We start from the raw sequence: 7,653 nt of genomic DNA on the forward strand, positions 1-7,653 counted from the left end.
TTTCTTACAACACACAAAAATTTCAAAGTTTTGTGTTTGCATTCCATTCCATTCGCCTATTCCAACATGCACATTTTGACATTCTGAACAAAGGTATGTTGTTGCTATAGAGATGAGCCAACCGGCTATCAAATTACTATTGTGTAAGCTAAATTGAGTTGTATGAACACCACTCAATTTAAATTGAGATTGCCGCAATTTATTTTTCTATTTGAACATAGTATTACTTAGGAAACAATTTATTTCAGAAAATAAAACGCTGGTAGTATCACTAAGCGATACTACCATCACTAAGCCGATACTAAGCAGTATGTACATAAACAAATCAATCATCACCTACACACATACATACATACAAGGCAACAGAGAGATACTCACAAACGCATGTCATCATCAGCCGCAGTAGTACTCACATATACACACGCATATGTATACAAATTACAAATATAAGTGTATATAGCTGGTAAGCAAGCATCAGGTTCACGAAATTACTTGACCTTAGGAGAAATGGGTGAAAGAGGAAACCGAAGAGTATAAAAGCAGCACAAGCTGAGGCATGACTAGGATTTTGATTTAAGCACGCTATTGGTTGTGAATTATAAGTGTTATTGTGAAGTACTTTCAAAGTAGTCTAATAAAGACCATTTTGCATTATTGAATATTGGAGTTATTTATTCGACAATTTAGCGATACGAACGTTAGTAGACGGTTGCAAATAAGCAGAAATACCCTAAATTCGTTACAATATGTTTATTAAGATATTTGGGCACAGTGCACTAAATTTTCAATTCCACTACCATTAAATTTATAGTGGTGCAGCTATGCTGGGCAGTTTCCGAGTTGAAATAAAACATGTAGGTCCGCCACTAAATTTTTAGTGATTTATGGAATTGAAAATTTAGTGCACTGTGCCAAAAATTTAGTAATTAAAAATGCAAAATGCTAAAATGAGCATGAACACACTGGTATTAGACAGATTTATATTTACTCATTTATTTTAGAACATTTGAAAATGGGAGCTATGAAGAAAAGTTTAACTTGTCCCCGAAAATCAAACGTGCTATAACTTCAACACATTATTTTTTTATTTGTCTATATCAGCGAAAAAGTTTTAAAGAAAAAATTCTGAGGCACTTCAAAAAAGTCATACCCCTAAGTAATATAGGGTGCATATTTTTGGTGGGTACATATGTAACTACTTACCTTCTTATGTGTGTGTATGAAACAGACGCATTTTTGCATCGCCTAATGGCCGAGCCACAATGAAGTTTTTCATATAGATGCGTTCAACGCAATCTTATGCATTCCAGTAACATCGCCACAATCAACCCAGATGTTGCGTTTTTAAGGACTTGGCAATTGAAGTTTATTTAGCCTTGCCCATTCAAATATAAAGTTTCGCGAAGCAATGTTATAAACATTATCACTATACAAGAAAAATACTTGCTAACATATTTTGTCTACTATCCATTTGATAAAATACGTTTTTAACCGGGAAAAATGTTAGAAAAGTTACTAACGAGTGGGAAAAAAATTTTCACTTGCAAAGTGTGAAAGCACATTTAGCCAAAGCAAATGTCAAATTCTTCTTTGTATGCTTTGCTTGCGACAAAAGTTGGAAGTTGGCTACTTTTTCATGTCAGATTGCGCCAGTGACCCTCATTCTGCCGTTCTCCATAAAAATACGTGCAATCTACTCATCATACATAAGATTGTGTTAAACGCATCAATGTTAAAAACTGCTTATGTGACGGGGCTTTAACTGCGGGTGTATAATAAAGTTTTGTATGAATGTGTGGGTGGATTTTAACGCAAATTACATAAATTCATATTTCATTCATTCGTATGGTTAATAAAAGCTATGTACAAATACCCAGCAGGAAAAGAAGTTATCGACGAGCAACCAAACGCCTTATAATATAGATATAGATATCAACTAATAAAGTCCAGTAGAAGATTTAATCAAAATACGACATCTATGAACATGGCCGCCGCGAGAAAAACCGGGCCCGGGGCCAAAAAAAAAAAAAAATACGGGCCCCCATACTAAAATGAGCGAATTCTCAAAATCAAATTTACCATCTTTTACATATTTATATGCATTTGTATATACAAAGTATATTTAAGCGTATACATGCATACGTATTAGGCTGGGTCGATTTATTAACCGATATCGCGCCATCGATTTTTCGATAGGATTTGGGCTTAGGAAGAAAAAGTTCCACTACGCATACCAAAAAATAATGATTTTCGAGCCTGCGGAAAAAAATAGCGAAAGGGTAAATTTTTCAACCAAAACACTCCCCAAAACCCAAAGATATCTGTTTTTTTTTTTCAAAAACCTGTTATCGCCAACGTTTTTACATACATACATACATGTAAATATATCGCTGTATAAGAATTTGTATCATACCGAATTTTTCTGCTGGAACAGAAAACGAATTCAACTTTATGCTTCAAAGCCAACACCAAAAACCAACAACACCCTATGCGGGGTGCAGACACGTTAAGAGATTTTTAAAATCTGCTGAAATTTTAAATGATTGCTATATACGAAAGGTGATTAAAAGTGTGTTTTGTTTATTTTCTGTAAGCAAAAAGCTTGGATAGCATTTCGAGATTCCCGGGCCCCTCCAAAGCCCGGGCCCGGGAGTAATGACCACGTCATTTAACGAAAATTCTTTTTCGAAAGAAAACGAAATATTAATTTTACGAAAGAAACGAATGTGCAATTTTTGTTTAAACGAAATATTATGCAGCGCACGCTCGATAACGTGAACTAATTCAAACGAAGGCAGTTCACGTTAAGCGCCAAATACACGACACGAACATTTCCGCGAACATTCCACAAAGTTGTTCGCAGCTTTGGCCATACACCATACGAACTTTTGGCCGAACATTAGTTCTCTTTCAGACAGCGATGAATACGGACAACAATTGTGCTGCAGCAATATTGCTCGCTGTGGCAATTAAGCGTAAAAAAAAGAGAGAAGATCGCAAAAAAAGAATTTGGTGCAAACTACTTATTTTTTTTATAACTGTATCCTTTGTGACATCAGGATCTACTTCTTTTAATTTTTCGATTAAAGTCGCATAATCATTATTCTTTTTAATTCTATTACAATAATCTTTGCTTTTTACTTGCCACAATGATGGCAAAGATTTATACATTTCAATAAATTCACTCAGAAATTTTTTATTGTCTATTTTACTTTTCCGCGCACGTCTGTTCCGTTCAGAAATTACTACGATTATGAGCTATTTCGCCATACAAACACGAACAGTTCGCGCAAATGTTCGCCAAAAATTAAAATATTTTGATTTTTGGCGAACATTTGCGCGAACTGACAAACACCACCATACACGACAGAAAAGGTCGCAGAAACATGACATAACGGGAATGTTCGCGGAAATGTTCGTGTCGTGTATTTGGCGCTTTAACAAAAGTGTTCATGTTGGAATGCCCAAAAAGACTAAGAAAATATATTTTTTCACATTTAAATTCACATTTTATTCTTGTTTTCGTTACATATTAATTGAAAATTAAGTCACGATGGTTTTATTTAAAAAAATCAGTCATCGTTTTTGTATCTTCTGCTCCAGGTCCAGGTCCACAATACGTGTTGTTTACGCATTTTAAAATCACTTGCCTTTTCGCTTTAATTTTACAAATTGTTGATTTAGCAACATTATATTTCTTTTCTAAAATCGTCACAGATGAGACTTTTTTTAAAAAACCGAGAATTTCAGTCTTTTGTATTAATGTCAAGCACACGGGTTTTTAGAACTCATTTTGACTAGAAAACATAAGACGAAACACTGTTTGCAAAACCAAACCGCGACTGAAATATTTTAATCCTTACATGTAATTACGAATAAAATGCCTATTTTATAATTAGGGGATTCCCCAATTTCAGAATTACTTGAGATCAATGTAAACTACATTCAAATAATTGTAACGTTTATTGTTCATGTTATAGAGCTTTTTGGGTATGTTCACGTTTTAGAGTAGTCAATGCACAAAAATGCCTGTTCACGTTTTGGGGTGTTCACGCTTTAGAGCGTTCACGTTATCGAGCGTGCGCTGTATATGTCAAATTTTGCAAAGCCAAAACAACAAATGTGTATTTTTTGAAAAAAAAATTTTAATCATTTTTCAATTAACATTACTTAGTGGTTTACAAAAGCAAACCTTCCAATAGTGGTTGAAAAATACAAAATTAAATCTCTATTAATTAACTCTTTTTTTTTAACAATGTCTTACGCGTTTTTCTCAACACATCAAATATGCCCATTCGTTTCTTTGGCATTGGACCGACGATATATTCGCAGTTTTCATAATATATAACTTCACTTGCGTCTATTTTTTTTTTTTCACCACCCGTGAAAATTATAGAACTTATTATAATTTGCATATATACTATAAAATAATTATTGTTAGGCGATATAAATTACATATTGTACTAGCAGACCCGGTAGACGTTGTTCTGCCCTAAATTTGGTCTATCTGCATACATTTTAACATGGCGCAACGATACAAGGTGGCAGCATGGGACAGCTGATTTTAAGCTTTTTTTATTTGATTTGATACATCAAAATACGGCGCAGTACGATTTTGACATTTGTCCATCGAATTTACAAAAACAAAGTATATGAAATTTTTATTTATGTTTGTAGGTATGTCACCATGCTGCCACCTTGTGTCGTTCCGCTATGCATTTTAATAAGCTTTTTCCGTATAACTCTGCCCTCCCCCCTCTCAACTTTTTCCTAATCCTTTTATTCACTCCTCCCTCCGTATTTTTCGCTTCATCTATCTCTATCTTCGCCTCATTCTATCTCTTTCTCAGTCTCCTTCTCTCTTCTCCCAAGTTCTTCTCATTCTTCTTCATCCCTTATTGCCAGTCCCAAATTATTTTGTTCCAGTCCCATTCCGAGTCCCAGTCCCAGTCCCACTCCGAGTCTCAGTCCCAGTCCTAGGCCGTCTCTGGTCTACTTCCCGGAAAAAAGGCTCGTAAATACTAATATATGCAAATGTATATACCAAATTTCAGGCAAATCGAATAGGACGTATATAAATAGGTATGTGGGTATTTTTAATTGATGTCTTTATTTCGGCTTCGTATGTATATTTATCAGTTTTGCTAGGTTGATGCGACTAAATCGAATATCACAATGAAATAAGTTTAAAGCGCTCAGCAATAGCTTTCATTTGATATCCATATTACACACACATTCTAGGGATACCCGGGACGACGTTTTGACCTATATCTCGAGATGCTGTGCGTCGATCGCAACCAAACGTATGTAATAACCGCCGCGTGAGGTATACGCAACTTATGTGAAAGTTTGAACAAAATCAAGAAACGCATCTCTTCAAACACTGGCGACCAACTAACACATTTTAGCCTTTCTTTTTATATATATAGATTTGGGATCGCTGTTTGAATGGGTGAGACTGGAAAATCGTTCTTTTTATTTTTAAGGACCACCCTAAGACAAATAAATGGAAAATATGTTGGCTTTTCCAAAGAAATACTACATATCGACTGCTGATCGGGCTACAAACCTATTCAGCAGCTGCTTCAAAAAAGCCTTATATCAGCATACATTCAAGACACCAACCGAATTCTGAAATAAATCGTTTTTGAACTGGCTGCTGAGACAGGGATATATTATACTCTTAAAATTCGAGAAGGTACCCTGACAAACGTATGTATTCGCCGAAAATCACTTACAATGACAGGCATTCTCCCAAATACATATATACCTTGGACTGGTGGGAACACCTGTATGAGAAAGAAAATCACCGTCTATTCAATTGTGAATGGGCCATATACCTTGGAGCCGATGCTGTGTAAAGTTGAACGGGGTTGCGGATACCACCAATGGTGCTGGTTTCATCGTATTAACCCTACTTTGAACATTTTATATGTATGTATATTTATTTCAAACGATGCCCTGTGATGTGAAATGCACTTGTAAAGTTTGCTAATACAAACGTGCATACGTATATATGAACATACAAACATATCTGTGTGTGCATATATACATACATACATCTGTATGACTGGATTACCTCATTGCTCATCAGATGGGATGAGGAAATTTCTCTTCGTACGTGTGATCTTAAAATAGAAGGCAATATGATTCCTGAACATTAAAGGGTTAAATGAGAGAAAACTTCACTCGTTCATTTCGGAAAGCAAACAACACACTTGCTTAGCTGCCATTTCGAAATTGTCTGCCACCGGGGGCGACAGCAGCCATTTTGATTTGCTTGCATGCATTCATACCATGGCGGAACGATACAAGGTGGCAGCATGGGACAGCTGACTATAAACTTTTTTTATTTGATATGATACATCAACTTCCGGCGTAGTACGATTTTGACGTTTGTCCATCGAATTTACAAAAACAAAGTACATGGAATTTTTATTTATGTTTGTAGGTATGTCACCATGCTGCCACCTTGTATCGTTCCGCCATGATTCATACATAAACATATGTACATACATAGATATGTTACGTCGTAAGTATGAATGTTTTCATAGTTGTATGTCCATTGTAAGTGCGATTTCTGCCATTGTAAATTTTACCAAGTAGCGCAAAAAACAGCTGATCGGTGAAAATTCGCACATTCACACGCACAGTTCTCGACTCAGTTTCAAAAAAAAACTTTAGATTATTTAATTCAAATTTTAAAGTGAGATAATCCTTACAAATTTATGTATACAGAATATATATGGCGTTTTTGTTGTTATTAAAATAATAGTTTTATTTATATTAAAGCTTTTATCATTTTTTTTAACTTTGAAAAATCTCCGAACACCATTCCTTATATATATGACATTCGACTGCCTAGTCCACTGCCTTCCACTCTATTCGCAACATAACCTCTACTTAAGCTGCCAAACTATATAGTAAACAATGATTTCTACCAGGCCTGAAAACGGACTCAGAAATCGAAGGACGTTCCTGTGGCGCTGCATTTTTTGCATATAGGATGTTCAATATGGCGGCGCATAGGGCCGGCTATCTTCAGCGGGTGATAGAAGAGATACAGAATGAGACAGCGATAGTCAATAAAAAATCAGGTGATCGGTTCTATTTGTAATTTTGACGTCTATGGTCCAGATTTTCTCGTATGTATTTTAGTGGTGAAGTTGAACAATTAATTTTGCAAGATTTGGCACCAGATTATGTATGACAACATTTTCATGCAGCATAAACCATTTCGCTAAATTTTAAGAAAATATTAGGTCACCTCAAATATGATGAGGTACGTTTTCGGAACGTCCGAACAGCAACCTTAGAACGCTATAAAGTAGCTGTGTATCGCTTTCGAAAAATATTTGTAATTGGATTGGATAAAGGTCTACGAATGCCGTTTACAACAAAAGAAAATTTTCTGATCCAATGTTTACTGTAGTTTTTATACCCAAAAAATATTAATATAGGAGGCGAAATATGAGCTGCTTATGAGCCTATTAACAGTTCCCACCGAGTTCTATTCCTTTAAATATCCCAAGTTAACTTGAATGGAAAATAAAATTTCAGATCATGTTTCTTAAATATAACCCAGACAATATTACGAAGGTAATAACGCTAACATTGTCGAAATAAATATGAGGTTCTTACTATTGAGCTTTA

General features: G+C 35.2%; 1 long non-coding RNA gene across 1 annotated transcript in view; it reads left to right on the top strand.

Moving 5' to 3' along the window:
- LOC137245814 (uncharacterized) overlaps positions 1–7,081 on the top strand; it is a 31,917-nt gene extending 24,836 nt beyond the window's left edge. Inside the window, exon 3 of the long non-coding RNA XR_010951405.1 lies at positions 6,945–7,081. This is a non-coding gene — a long non-coding RNA (uncharacterized lncRNA). The remainder of the gene's footprint in view (positions 1–6,944) is intronic.
- The last annotated feature ends 572 nt before the right edge of the window (positions 7,082–7,653 follow it).

The sequence above is a fragment of the Eurosta solidaginis genome, chromosome 3 (assembly GCF_040869045.1).
Source record: "Eurosta solidaginis isolate ZX-2024a chromosome 3, ASM4086904v1, whole genome shotgun sequence".
Taxonomy (NCBI): Eukaryota; Metazoa; Arthropoda; class Insecta; order Diptera; family Tephritidae; genus Eurosta; species Eurosta solidaginis.